The 15583-nt window shown below is 42.1% G+C and overlaps 1 protein-coding gene and 1 pseudogene across 4 annotated transcripts in view; both read left to right on the top strand.

The window, feature by feature from the left end:
- The first annotated feature begins 351 nt into the window (after positions 1–351).
- LOC114503791 lies at positions 352–1121 on the top strand (annotated as a pseudogene).
- Positions 1122–14724: 13603 nt separating this feature from the next.
- The window catches only part of TAOK1 (TAO kinase 1), a 143861-nt gene continuing 143002 nt past the window's right edge, over positions 14725–15583 (top strand). For 3 of the 4 annotated variants that reach the window (XM_028519463.2, XM_036033324.1, XM_036033323.1), the window contains exon 1: positions 14725–15395. The gene's annotated coding sequence lies outside the window, so the exon portion shown is untranslated. The remainder of the gene's footprint in view (positions 15396–15583) is intronic. The other variant, XM_036033325.1, reaches the window with a different exon arrangement.

Here is a 15583-nt window from a genome sequence, read left to right as displayed (position 1 = left end):
TGTAATATCATGACATTGGTTATCCTCTCCTGACATAGTGACTGGCATTTAGCAATGCCTCAAAAAACATCTGTTTACATACCATATGATTTCACATATATGTGGGATCTAAAGAGCAAAATAAACAAATAAAATAGAAACAGACTCAAAGATACAGAGATCAGACTGATGGTTGCCAGAGGGGAGGGGGGCTAGGGACCTGGGTGAAAAAGGTGAAGGGACCAAGAACTACAAATTGGTAGTCACAAAATAGTCATGGGGATAAAAAGTACATCCTAGGGAATATAGTCAATAATACTATAATACCTATGTACTGTGCCAGGAGGGTACTTGAAGTATTGGGGGGCCCTTTTGGCTCTCTGAGCAGTGCCATGACCTTTGGCAAGAACAAGCACCTTATGAAAGGCAGCAGAAAGGGAGGCAAGCATAAAGTGGTTGATCCATTTTCTAAGAAAGACTGGCATGATATGAAAATATCCATGCTATGTCCAATATAAAAAATATTGGAAAAACGCTAGTCACAAGAACTCAAGGAACCAAAGTCGTATCTGATGGTCTCACGAGTCATGTTTTTGAAGTGAACCTAGTTGATCTGCAGAATGATGAAGTTGCACTTAGAAAATTCAGGCTAATTACTAAGCTATTCAGGGCAAACCCTGACTAACATACATGGCATGGATCATACCATGGAGACAAATGTGCTCCTTGGTCAAAAAATGGCAGACCATGATTGAAGCTCATGATGATGTCAAGACTACTGAGGGTTATTCACGTCACCTGCTTTGTGCTGGTTTCACTAAAAAGTGCAGTGATGGATTTGGAAGGCCTCTTATGCTCTGCATCAACAGGTCTGCCAAATCCAGAAAAAAAGATGATAGAAATCATGACCTGAGAGGTGCAGACAAGCGACTTGAAAGAAGTGGTCAATAAATTGTTTCCAAATTGCACTGGAAAAGACATAGAAAAGGCTTGCCACTCTATTTACCCACAGCATGATGTCTTTGTTAGAAAAGTCAAAATGCTGAAGAAGCCCAAGTCTGAACTGGGAAAACTCATGGAGCTTCACGGTGAAGGTAGCGGCTCTGCAACAGTTACTGGGGGTGAGACAGATGCTACTGTAGAACAAACTGATGGACAAGAACCCCCAGTCCAAGAACCTGCTTAAAATTCAAACTTAATGGTGACAAGTAAAAAACCCTATTTGTGGTGGGGAAAAAAGAGAAAAAAGATAGAGGAGACTACTTCAGAAAGTATGTGATTGTCTAACCGCCATGCTGTACACCTGAAACAAATATAAATAATATTGAATATAAACTGTGATGGAAAAATAAAATTAAAATAAAGAAAAAATACATACATATATACATATGTATGTTGAATCAACTCTGGACTCACTGCACTTCCTTTTTCTCATTCTTTTCTTTCTTTTTAAGATTTTATTTACTTATTTTCAGAGAGAAGGGAAGGGAGGGAGCAAGAGGAGGAGAGAAACTTTGATGTGAGAGAGAAACATCAATTGGTTGTCTTTTGCATACCCCCAACCAGGGACCTGGCCTGCAACCCAGGCTTGTGCCCTGACTGGGAATAGAACCAGTGACTTTTTGGTTTACAGGATGACGTCCAACCCACTGAGCCATACCAGTCAGGGCTCCATGCTCTTTGTATATGTTATTTCCTATTTCTGTTCTAAACAGAATATCGTAACTGCTACACTCATATTGCCTTTCCAAGGGAAACTTCCCCACCTAAAGCTTCCGTAGAAGAGGAGGTCTAGGCAGCCACAGTTCACATACAGGTCGCAGAGGTACCTTCACTTTTGCTGACTCGACCAGAGTTGGCATCAGATGCAATGATGGACAATCCAGAACCCAGGCATCAACTCACAACATACCTGTCACCAAAGAAAGGAGTAGGTCAATCAGATCCCCTCTCACTCTCCAAAATTTGAGTTAGAAACGGAGAGAATGTGGCTATAAATGGCAAGAAGAAGAGCTAAAATGATATAGAAAGAAAAACCATGAGATCAGCTCAGAGTCCTGAGGGGTCAAGGCTGTAACTGTGAGGAAATTAGGAACTATGAGGTAGAGAACCTCCACACCCAGTGAAGGCTTTGTGGGTTATATGAGTGTCTAACTGCTATGTTGTATATCTAAAACTAATAGAATATTGAATGTCAACTGTAATTTTTTAAAAAATGCAAAGCGAAGTATAAGGAAACAGTTGGTAATGGTACAAGAGGCCTTGCCAGGAGGAGAATAGCTAAGTCATGCTAATGATTGAGCACCGGGATGAAAAGACTGAAAATGCTGTCACTGCCTCTGCTGGACTGTTAGTTTTTCTGGGTTTCTGTGACATGTAGCTTCAAAATAAAATTGTCGAGCTAAATGGGGTGAGCTGTCCTTTGCAACCCAAAGTGCCTGACTGGTAAAGCTTTCTCCATTTTGGGAAAACCCAGGCATCTTTCAAAGCTGAATTTCTGGCCCCTCTTCTGTTCTCTCTCCATTTAGAGAAGCACTTGACACATTACCTATAATTATTCTATCTCTGCTATGTGAATACCAGGCTGTGAACTTTTTGAGAACAGGGTTTCTTGTCTGTTTCTCAGCAGCATACTTTTTCTAGAGGCGTACTTGATATATAAAACTAGGTACTGTTCTAAGTGCTTTACATATTTTAATTTATTTAATCCTTATGAAAGCCCTCTGAAGTTAATATTATTATTTTCCTCATTTCACAGGTACAGAAAATGAAGCACAGAGGAAGCACTGGCTAAAGTGCGAAGTGAAGAGTGGAGAAGGGATTCAAACCAGGAAGTTTGGCCTAGAGTCCATGAGCTTAGGTCCAATGCAACATGGCCTTGAACCAAAGGGAAATGAAGACAGGGAATAGTAATCAATATGAATACTTGAACACTCCTATACAAGGTACAAAGCACTTTCACACATATACGAGGATGTTAGGAAACCCCTCACCCTTTGTAGGAAACTAGCCAACAGCTCTAGCTCTGAAATGCCAAATACCCAGGTTTTTCCTGCATGCATAGAAAAATGAAGTGCTCGTATAAGTAGAGGCACATACAGACATATTTTTAAACTCCATGACCCTTAGAGGTGCTAATACCTAGTAAGTTGGTCAGATTTCTAGGCTAGCATCTAAAGAATCCTCAGAAAATGTATTAGAAAACCTTTCATCTGAGCAAATAGCCACATTCTCAGGTATTCTAAGGACTAAGTCTTTCCATAAAACTGACAATTGAGGGTGTGTATGTGGTATGGCAGGAAACATGGGTAAAGTGAGTGGTGATTCCACTTTGTACTATTGTTTTGAAAGGAGTCTGTGTTTAGGGAGCTCTTGCAGATGCCTTTATTGGCAGCTTCAACCGATTCTTTTGAGTTGCCATGGCAACAGGAAGCCAAACTCTGGGGGCTATTTATTAGGGAGTGATAAGAAGCCAAGTGAAAGGAAAGCTCTGTGAGGAAACCTAGGGCTATGAGGAGGGGGTTGTGGTAGATCAGGGTCTTTATGTATGGCGTAGGGTAAATCCAGATGTCTCCTGGCACACTGTAGAAGTAGCTTACTCGTAATTGCCTATATCACAGATATCTGAGTGAATAACCAGGGGAGAAGTCTGAAGGTAGCAACTGTTCAGCATGAGAATGTTCTTTAGTATTAATGGTGCCATGTAAAGACAGAAAGACTCTTAGGGTTTCTTGGAAAAATGACAGAATAGCAGGGGATGCCTCTACCTGAGTAAAATTTACCAGGAAAGTGAGTGAGATTTGTGTCTGGGCTGAACTCCTGGTGACACAGCCATATGGCTTTTGCTGGCTGCCATCCTCCAGAGGGTATATTCCTTTCTTAGAGCAGCTAACTTGAATAAAGGACTGTGCTTTCCTCCCTGTCACCTTTAATCCCTCCCCATCATTAGCAAGAACTCTTAAGTGAAGACTCAAGGTGCCCCACCCATCCTTCCAGCCTAAGATCACAGATCTTGATCATTTCACTAAGCCACTTAGCCACAGCTCTGATTTTCACCCTAGAGTAGGAGGCTCCAGGGGACCACAGCTGACTCTGCCAGGCACAGAGGGTTGAGTCATCCTGCAGGCGTCAGAGCTGTTAGCAACAGCTCTGCTGATCTGTATGCAGCTCCAACTCCCTCTCCAGTTCAGAGTTTTGGAGCTGTCTTGTTCGAAAGTAAAGAACAGAACACAGATGGCTGGTAACAGGATCCCAAAAGGGCCTCTTTTCCCACTGAGCCCGTCCTGCTAATCCTTTTACAGGAGAAGAGAAAATAAGTGGTGAGTGGAGCAAAAAAGGAGTATCAGCTTCTGCACTGTTCTTTGGGTCTTGGTGGAAAGCATCTGAGAACAACTTCTAGTTACCCCTTACATTTTCCAGGCATATCCCCTTCCTGGCCCCTCTTTCTCTTTATTCACATCTTTTTCCTTCCTTCCTCCAAATTTCCATCCTAGTTCCCTCTTCTCTGTCATATCTTTTAATCCGATGGAGTATTTCGCCGAAATCCTTCTATGTAACCAGGCAATTCTAATCCATACATGTATGAGAAAATAAAAACAATGGAAGCTCAGGGTGGTGGATTTTGTCTGTCATCTCTTGGGAGTCCCTTAGTTTCTTCTCTTCTACTGAGGTAGTGTAATGCACTGCAAAGAACACAGGCTTTGGAGCCAGAAAGGAGTGGTTTCCAAGTCCTGTTCTAAAAAGTGAATAAACAAATACATAATAAAAAATCTGCTCTGCCATTTAGTAACTGTGTCATCTTGGGCAACTTACCTAACCTCTCTGAGCTCCATGTATGGCATATGAAGATATATATGATTGTATCTACTTTGCCAGTTGGCTTACAGAATAAACTAGACAGAGGTAAAACATAGTATCTGGAACATATAATAGATGTATCCAGTAAATATTAGCTCTTTTCCTTTCCTCCCATGTTCCATTGCTCTAAGTGCCAAGTTCCTGATTTTTAAGAATCTGAAAAAAAATTTCCCCATTGAGGAAGTTAGCATCCGTGCTCAGAGCTGGGGATGCAATTGAAGAAAGGTGAGTGGGAAGTGCGTGTGAATGTTTTGCAAGACTAGAGGACCCAGACTTTGGGAAAAAACTAGCATGCAAATATACCAATGTTGCTTTTCACCCGTTCAGGTATTCTTGGTGAAGGTTGCTGGTTTCTTTATGTTGCTACTCGGTATGGTTGATACTAATTTATTTTCCTTGGAAGATAAGATGCTGGGTTGTTGATTGACTGTGTGTCTTTAGGTAAATTATTATCCTTCTCTGGGCTTCACCAGAAGAAAGGATCACTGCTCCTTTTCAATCCAGGAAAGGAGCATTGGGTGAAGTTTATGTATATTCCAGGAGAAAAGTTAAGTATGGCTTGGTATCATTTTTGGCACTGCAAATACCGGAAGTATTTGTATAATCAGGTCAAATGCCACTATTCAATTTAAGTGATTACTAAAGACTCAGCTGACACAGGGCTGTGGTTTGACATGGTTCCTTTGTTCCAGATAATAAACATGTGTAATGACAATTATACTAATGTGTTTTGCTCTAGTTGAAACAAGAAGGAGGCTGATGACGGGGCCAGGACACTGTACCTCATCATTCTCTCTGACCAGGCTCACTCTGACAACACGTTTTTCCTGTCTCTCCTTGTAACTGGTAATTAGGTTCTCAGCTGAGCTGTCAGGAATCTTGACAGGTTTCACGGGCAGTCACCATCTGACAATTCACAACTCTGGGCTTCTCACAGCTGGCATGTTTCCTCCCAGGAAACCAAATTTTCTCAATCCTAAGTTCCTCCTGTTACTCAGAGTCTGATCTGAGAAGAAAGCTAGTGTTCTCAGTGCATTATCCAATTCTAAAGCAGACTGTTGGGTCCAAGTGTTGGGGGAAACCTCCTAATTCATGTATGTCTTCAGCACTGAGGGGTGCCTGTATGGAGTGGGAATCATCCAAGGCAGAAGTAGCATGAGAGTTTTAAATTTAACATAGTCTTTCAAAAAGAGAGAAAAATAGTTAACAGAGTTGCTTTTGTTCTTAAAAAGCTTAATCCCTGTACACCCAAAAAACTGAAAGCAGGAACTCAGACAGATATTTGCACACTCATGTTCATAGCAGCAGTGTTCACAACAGCCAAAAGGTGGAAGCAGCCCAAATGTCCATTGATACATGAATGGATAAAAAAAGTGACATATACATGCAATGGAATACTATTCAGCCTTAAAAATGAATGAAATTGTGATACATGCTACAACTTTGATCTACCTTGAAGACACTATGGTAAGTGAAATAAGCCAGTCACAAAAGGGCACACTTTGCCATTCCGCTTCTGTGGAGTACCTAGGGAGTCAAATTTATAGAGACAGGCAGTGGAATAGTGGTTACCAGGGGCTGGGAAGGGGCAGATGTGGTATGGGGAGTGGTTTTTTAAAATAGATACAGAGTTTCAGTTTTGGAAGATGAAAAAGGTCTGGTTCTCTGCCACTTGCAATAATAAATGACTTAGAACTGTTTATTTGTTGACTTTTCCCACTATGCTGTGACCTCGAGCATAGGAAGATATCTTATTTCTGTATCCACAGAGCCTAGCAAAATGCACATAATTGACATTCAATAAATTTTTGCTATTTATCAATTTGAGTATCCCATAAACATTCATTGTCAGTTGTTCATGTGACAGAAATTGCATTAGGAGTGGAAGATGGAAATGAGAATGAGTGAATAAAATCTGTTAGCCTACAGCATATGGAAGAATAGCAACTGCAAAGGTTAGTATGATAGAGAACTCTAGGAAAAGATGCACACACATGCCTCAGTTTCCAGGAAGTTGCTGTCACCCTGGCGCTATGTGCCTGGATGATGAGCATTTTCTGGGTTCCTGTACATGCCAGAAATTTCTCAGGATTGTTTAAGGTTCTAAGAATATCTGGAAAGTACCTGCTTCCCAAACTGACACACACACCAGATTTACACTTGGCCACAAACCATGTGTTTTCTGCTGTGCTTCTCTATGTTGCTTGAGTCTTAAAAGTGTATTCTGTGAAAGGAGTATGCCCTGCCCATTTCTCAGAGTTATGGTGAAAATCAGAAGAGGTCACAGATACTAAATTTCTATTGTAGTCAGGTGGTAGTTGCTTGATTTTACCTGAGCACAGCAAGTGCTAATATATTCTACTCTGGGCAGCATCCTCACAAAACCATATTATTTGGCCTCACCGGCAGTCTATTCTACTTGTAGTGAACATCTGTTGTTTTTGTCTGTTCAGAATTTCTCCCCCTTCTTCTGGCAAAAAGTACCCTACATTCCTTTGGGGAATTCCTCTCCACCATTCTATGTTGTTCTTGTGGGACTGTTGCTCTAAGCCTGTTATCAAAGGGCGGACACACAATTCCAGCTAGGGCAAAGAAAATGTCTCACCCCTGGTGAAGCGACGAGTCCACAGAAGGGCATAGGAAATACAGCCCAAGCTGGGCCACTAGGAGATGTTCCTTTGGGTTTTATATATTGTTATATGACAGTGAGAAGCTTTCTTTTGCCTTCGGGGTTTCTAAACTGAGATGATGTAATTTTGGATTTCTGTGGCCATTCCTCCCACTCCACATTGTCTCCTCCACCCCAGTCTAGCCTCCCCTCTGCTGCACGAAATAAACTACTAAGGTGGACGTTTACCTCAGTGTGTTCTATGGAAACATGTCTATAGTCCCTAAGCCTCAAATTCTGATCTGCTCATCCTCATAACATCCCAAATGCCTTTACTGTCTATAACACTGTAACATTTCTGTGTTGAGAATATTTATGAAGAGGAGAAATAAAGGATGAGTTTCATGTTAACCATTTGTATAGTACCATTTGATAACTACAGTAGACCTCTGTCCTCTGCTCAGAGGTTTTGGGCAGCAGGTGGGAGAGAGCTGGTTATGTAGGAAAAGTCATGGAGCAGGCAAACTTAAGTGGTTGTATAAACCTGAACTTTGGGACAAGGACTCCTGTCACTAGTGTTCATAATACAATGTATCAGTAAAGGAAGTATCTGGTTAAATGCAATATTTAAAAATTTCCTTGATTCATTTCCTGTGTGCAGACAGTATCAATGGCAGCAGTCAGTGCTGGGATATATTAAACCAGATAGCAGCAGTGGGAAGAACCTAGGTCCTCAGTTGTACCTCTCAGTACAAACAGACAACCTTATAACAAAACCCATTCTATAGATAAAAATATCCAAGTGTCATACATATAAAAGTTCTATTGTAGCCAGGAACTTTCATATCTATGACCTCTTGGATAAATATTCTCAACACAGACAGAAAAAGAGGAGCCAGACGGAGACAAGCACCCAACAAAATTCTTCATTTATTTTTTAATCTTGGCTAGAAGACTATTTTTCATTGCTGAGAGAAAGAGAGAGAGAGAGTGAGAGAAACATCAATGAGAGAGAGACATCATCAGCTGCCTTCTTGTAGGTCCCTTGACTAGGGGTAAAACCCACAACCTAGGTATATGCCCTCACTGGGAATTGAACCCATGACACTTCAGTCTGTGGAACAATGCTCCAACCAACTGAACCACCCTGGCCAGGACCAAAATTCTTTTAACTCCTAAATGACAAGACTTTTCAGTTACAAGGTCTAATACATTTCCTTTAAAAAATAATTTAATCTGATTTGGATTGTCACTTTTCACCAAAAGACTTATTAGCGTAATATTACTACCTAGTGAAAAGGAGGCCCAAAGACAATTCCAGGCCAATGAAATATTAACTTATTTTATGTTTTGATTGCCAGCTGTTTCTGTTTCACATCCTATGTGGCACAATTCTAGTAGGAATTTGTATAGGGTTTTTTTGGTGTGTGTTTTTGTTTTTTTTTTTTAAAATCCTGGCAGATGTCAGCCAAAGAGAAGGGCATGACAAAATCACCCATTGGTCCCAAAGATACATTCCAAAATCCTCTCAGGCCACAAACACGCTGCCCAACCCTTCCCACATTCGCAGATGTCCTGGACAATCAGGAGGCCCTTGGATCGTGGCGTGCCTGCCAGAGGGTAGTGTCAGAGCAGTGGGGTGAATGTCTACCTCCTTACACATACAAAATAAGAGCTAACACTTTAAAACATTTTCCATGGGCTAGGCACTTCACATGTTATCTTATTTAATCCTCACACAATCATCCGAGGGAGGTAATATTAACCCCATTTTACAGATAAGGAAAGAACACTCAGCCTGGCTATGAAACTGGCAAAGTAACTTAGTCACTCACGCTAGTAATTGATGGAGGTGAGACTCCACAGTCAATGTTTTTAACTATGGCTGTGCTACTTTCATATCCACTTCTTGATACCTTCAGGGTCGGATGTCTTTCAGACTCTGGTGCGGCTGCTTTAACTTATTCATGGGTTGCTACAGATGCTTACCTGATAGACACCTGAGACTGAAAGGTTTTCAGGTCAGGACTTTCTTGAACTGAATTGTATTCTACCATCTTTAGGGTACCTTGGCCCAATATTTACCTATTTCTGTGGGTTAAAATGGAAGAATCTACTGCCTCCGCATGCAGGGTTTTTTGTTTTTTTAAGATTGACATTTGAAGCCCTGGCTGGCATAGCTCAGTGGATTGAGCGCGGGCTGGGAACCAAAGTGTCCCAGGTTCAATTCCCAGCCAGGGTACATGCCTGGGTTGCAGGCCATAACCCCCAGCAACCGCACATTGACATTTCTCTCTCTCTCTCTCTCTATCTCCCTTCCTTCCCTCTCTAAAAATAAATAAATAAAATCTTTAAAAAAATAAGATTGACATTTTAAAAATGGATCCAATTATATGGGAATACAGATCTCAAGAAACAACTCTGTTCATGATTAACATTATTTTCCAACCTGTGAAGCCATCCTTACATATTAGGGCAATTTCTGTGGACATACCTGAGTGAGGTTTGGCAGCCAGACTGTAACCTATCTTGGTTGGTCCTGGGACCTGAAGACAAAAACCTATGGATACACTGGCAATGGCCCAGAATGCACTGAATGTGCTTCCAGTTTCAAAACTGGAAATTTTAAGATGTGTCCTTCTCACCAACTACCATCTCACACACTCAGCTTTATTGGTTTTTGCCTTCCATGAGGAAATAGAGATTTCATTTGTAATCATAATGTTACTGCAAAAAAAAAAATATATATATATATACACACTAGCTAATTCTGATTAAATAAATCATCATGACCAAGAAAGATTTTGGTAAGAGTCTGGTAGAATACCCAAAGACAGGTTTTCTCTTTCTGATTCTAAATATGCATGCATGCACACATGCATGGACACACACACACTTCAGCAAACTGAAGTCTCTCTGGATCAGTGCATTATTTGTTTATAGGTTGTTCTACATTGTTATTTAAATGTTTTGTGATGAAGATTTTATCTCTCTAATAAGATTTTGAGTTCTTAGTATGGAGAGGGGTTTGAGGAAGGGTACTAGAAGGTAATGTAAAAAACAGGGGCTTAAAATACAGATTGAACCTGTACTCCAATAGATCTCTATTTACTAGCTATGTGATATATAGTTATTTAACTTTTCCAAACTTTCCTCCTCTGTAATGGAAATCATCTTCTTTCAAGGTTGTTGGGAAGATCAAGGAGATAACGAATGTAAAGCACTTGCTTATAAGGTTCTTGGTACAGTGTAACTCTATAAACTTTAGTTTCATTTGCCCTCTTCTGTATTTTACTTAAGCCTAACACGTAGTATAAATTCAACAAGTATTTGTTATGTGGAGTTGAGCATGACTTGATATTTCACTGAGTGACAATACTGAAAAGATGGTCTCATTGGATAGATATCCTATCAGTCAGAGCACACACCCACACATTGACAAGCTATCTTTTCACAAAGATATATGTGTGACAACAAATACAATGATGTTACATGTGGTCATGTGTCTCTTACACACACTGGAAATGTAGATATGGTATCAAGCTGTCCTCAGTTGGAGATGCCAGGAGTACAATACGATGGAGAGAGAGTGTGCTTTGGATTCAGTCACAACTGGGTTCAAATTCTAGTTCACCACGCACTTACTAGGTGATGATCTTGGGCAAGTGACACAAGTTTTCTGAACCCTGATCTCCTTACCTATAAAATGGAGGTACTAGTAGTAGTACCGACTGCACAAGTTTGTTGTAAGGACTAAATGAGACAATGTATAGAAAGAGCTTATTCTTGGTTTTGTCTCTAGCTGGGTAACTTTTCTATCAAGGGAAAACAGGATTGGTACCCATTCTTCAGTCCACAGTTTTTGACCCCAATGGACAGGTTTAAGAGATACCAAATTGAGATATGAGAAGGACTGACAGGGAGTTGACACTTGAGCAGAATCTTGAAGCATATTAACCAACTAGGGAAGGCATTTCAGGCAAAAGAACGCAGTGTTACATCCTAGAGACAGCATATTAGCAGTTAGCAGAAGAGTGTACCATAGTTCAAGATGGTGGGAACGTCCTGAATAAGGATAGAGAGGTTTATGGGGGTTTTGTTTGTATTTTGTTTGGGGAAATTTGGAGAAGTGTGGAAGAGTTTTAAGCAGAGAAATCACACATTCAGCTTTGAGAAATTACATTTAAGGAAGATTAAAACCATGCATCCAGTATAGAGAATAGGACACCCTAGGGAGCAAGGAGAATAGCTGGAAGACAGTGACTGTACCCCAGGTGAGAAGCTGAGGTATGAACCTCCATGGCAGAGACAGTGGGGAATGGAGAATGGGACAAGGCGGAGGAATGTTCAGGAGTTCAATCTACAGAAAGTACAATATCTGTAACCATTCTAAACATTGACATTTTTTTCTTATCACCATGGGCGTAATTTTCTTTTTTTGATATAATTTTAAAAATTAAATAACTGATATGTTTTGTAGTATCTACTAATGATGTTTTTCTGTTGAACAATTTTGATGTTGCAATAAGCCTCTGCGTGTACGTCTGTATGTGTGAAATGTGAAGAATTTGAGGAGGGAGGAAGGCCTATTGGCATCAGATCATAGGCACAGATCTGGAGTAATAATAATAATAAAATGCAGCCAGGGTCTGTTAAGATGCCCTGTGTGTTGGAGAAATAGGGCAAGGGCCTGGGGTGGGAGTGGGAAGCTACAATTTATGGTAGAGATGGAGGTAAGTGTGAGAATGAGGTAGTAGCAGATACAACATATTATACAAACACCACTTATACAAAATCAGGCCTTTAGGTTTAGCTATCAGTGTATAAGAAATACTGGCATTGAAGCAAATGATATTGTAAGGATGCAATTGACCAAGTCCAGAATGTGGAAAATTATACTGCATATATAACTTGATTCTTCTACAAATAAACTGCATACATAAAAGAGAGAAGAAAAGAAAGGAAAAAAGAAGAGGAACTGTTAAATGTGAGAAGAGACTTAAGAGGCATATTTATCAACTAAATGTAAAGTGTAGAACTTGTTCAGATCCTGATTTAGATGAATGGACTGTGAAAAGATACTTTGGAGACTACTGGGAAAAACTAAACATGGACTGGATATTTAATGATATTAAAGAATTATTGTAAAGGTGTGATAATATTGTGGCTATATTACAACAACAATCTTTGCTAGAAATACATAAGACGTATTTACAGGTGAAATGTTGTGATAGTTTAACTAGAGACTTACTTAAAAATACAACAGGAGGGAAAAAAGTTGTAAGAGAATAGGTGAAACAAGAATGATAAAGTGCTGATAATAGTTGAAGTTGGGGGATGGACACATGGAGGTTTATTATTCTATCTTACTTCTTTTGTATATATTTGAAATTTTCTATAAAAAATTAAGAATGAATACTATGGGAAGACCTGAATCTCTCTCCATTCCCAAATGTATGAATTAACTACAAGAGAACATTCTTGCTGTAACACTTTCAGAAGAAGGATAAAGATTGGAGGGGAATCATTTAAGGGGTGGGTGGTGGAAGAGGGGCCCTGGGGACAGGAAGGTAGAAGAACTGGTGTTGAAAAAGCCAAGGAGGAAGACAATTTCAAGATAAAAGGAGTATTAACTACATCAAATATTGCAGGTATCAGGAAGGAAAGGATTAAAATGACTCCATTACACATAGGGACTAGGAGGTTACTCTTGAACTTTGCAAGATCAGTTCTGGTGGAGGTGGAAAGATAACTTTTCAAAGATGCTTGGCTGTGAAGGGGAGATGTGAAGAATGACACTATCCTCCTAGGGGAGGGGAGGAGGAAGTCTTCCTTTACCCCTCTAAAGAAGAAGAACTAGGACACTTTTTATGCTGAGAGACAGTTGCCATTTGAGAATGTTTGATAATGTAAGTGAAAAGAGAAATGGCTGACTGACGCAGAACAAGAGCCCTTACTAAGAGAGAATATTTAAAACAAATTATGTGTATATCTCACTGAAGCAGATAGCTTGTTTTTCTGACCACAGCCAGCTTACTTTTCCAGTTTACTGTATCTTCCAATAACTATTTTGGAGTACATTTTTACTCATAAGTCTCACATAACAAATTTGTAACAGTGGTTTTATTGAAGAACCAGTTTTTAAAAATATGTTATTTATTTTTAGAGAGAGAAGGACAGAGGGAGAAAGAGAGGGAAAGAAACACTAACTTGCAACCCAGGTATGGGGGCTAACTAGGAATTGAACCTGTGACCTTTGGGTTTGCAGGCCAACACTCAATTCACTGAGCCACACCAGCCAGGGCCCAAGACTTTTTTTTTTTTTAAAAGATTTTATTTGTTTATTTTTAGAGGGGAAGGGAGGGAGATAGAGAGAGAGGGAAACATCAATGTGCGGTTGCTGGGGGTTATGGCCTGCAACCCAGGCATGTACCCTGGCTGGGAATCGAACCTGGGACACTTTGGTTCCCAGTCCGTGCTCAATCCACTGAGCTACGCCAGCCAGGGCCCAAGACTTTTTTTTTAAGACTGCATTTTAGGCACGTCTTTCAGTTTTTGAATAAAATTGCTTTCTTTTAGTACACTGACAGTGTTTTTCCCTAAGAAACAAACAAGAGTTTTCACCACAAAAAAATTAGAAGCGCTACCGCTTCCCTGAATTAAGTAAGACCTTTAGGACTCTGTTTTACTGCACTTGTTTTAAAAAACTTCTCATCACTCGACCTAAAAAAAATCCACCAAAACTTTTCAAGAATTTGTCTCTTTCCTACCATCACCAACATGCGGGGCGATTTAAATCTATATTTGCAACTCTTATTACCGTTCCAAAAATTATTATAAACTATTAGACTCTTACAAATTCAATTACATAATGATTACGCTGACCGGTTTACCTCTAAATTCCACAGAGGGGTTGAGCTGAGGTGTGTAAGAATGGGATACTCTACATGTCAGGGCAAACATCTGAATCGCAAGGCTAGTGGAGGGGGCAGAAGGTTTGGGAATGGGAACAGGAAAGAAGAGCAGATAAAGCTCTTGTTTCTCAAATTTCAGGATGAAATGAAAGCATCTGACATCGCGATGGCACAAACTGCCAGCTCGGGCTGGACTGGGACTGAAGCTCAGCGTTACTCTGGAGACTCCGCCCAGTGCAAGTATTTGCGCGCTCCCGTGAGGCCGTGCACGCGTACGCTACCGAGTCTCGAGCAGGGACGGGCCTGTCAGGCGCTCTCGCGAGATCGGAGACTGGGAAGGCTGTCGGGAGGAGGGGAGTGGTGTCGGGGAAGGGGGGGTACTTGGGCAGCGGCTGGGCTCTGTGGCTTCAGGGCTCGGAAAGAGAGAGAGAGAGGGAGGGTGGCAAAGAGAGTGAGTTGGTTCCGCTGCCTGCCTGCACGGAGAGGAGGGGTCCCGCTTGCCTGCGCCCTTCGCGGGCCGAGAGCGCTAGGCACCCGCGAACCTCTGAGGCCTCCTGGCCCCTGGGGACCCCGCCCCGCCGCCGGCCGGCTGGCCTGCGGCCTCTCTTCCCTTTGTGAGCGCCCCCTTCCCTGGGGTGGTGGTGGTGGTGGTAGCGGAGGGCTGTGCGTGGGCCCTCCCGCCGAGGGGCCGCGGCGGGGGACCGACAGGGCCTCGGCTGTGTGAAGACGGGAGGCGGCCGAGGCCCAGGCCGGTTCCCCCGAAGCGGCGGCGGCTCCTGGCACTTCCCGCGCCATCTTAACTAAGCCCAAGCGCTGAAGGCGCCTTCTCAACCCCTGTTGTCCCCTCGACCCCCCCCCCCCGCGCCGCCCCTTGTCGCAGAGCTTGGGCTGGGCGGCACGCAGGGGCGCCCGGGGGGGGGGGCGGCGGTGTGTCGCCAGGCCCCCTCCTGCTCACTCTTCGTCTTCCAGCGTAGCAGCTACCCCCGAGCTGTAGGGGGCTGCGCCTGTCTGCTCCGCCCAGACCTGTCGGCGAAAGGGTAAGGGCACCTCTGCTTTGGGAAAGGGAGACTGGGAGGGGGCGGGGAAATTCGGCCCACTCTGGCCTCTGCGAGGCAGAGGGCTGGGGGTGGGGGGAGGGAGACAAGGAGGGTCTTTGATTCTGTGGGTGGGGTGAAGAAGCTGGTGAGGTGGACGCCCTCTGGTATTGAGGGGCAGGAGCAATTAT

The sequence above is a fragment of the Phyllostomus discolor genome, chromosome 8 (genome assembly GCF_004126475.2).
Source record: "Phyllostomus discolor isolate MPI-MPIP mPhyDis1 chromosome 8, mPhyDis1.pri.v3, whole genome shotgun sequence".
NCBI lineage: Eukaryota > Metazoa > Chordata > Mammalia > Chiroptera > Phyllostomidae > Phyllostomus > Phyllostomus discolor.
The sequence above is the reverse complement of the archived record's forward strand: the minus strand, read 5'-3'. Positions and strand labels throughout refer to the sequence as shown.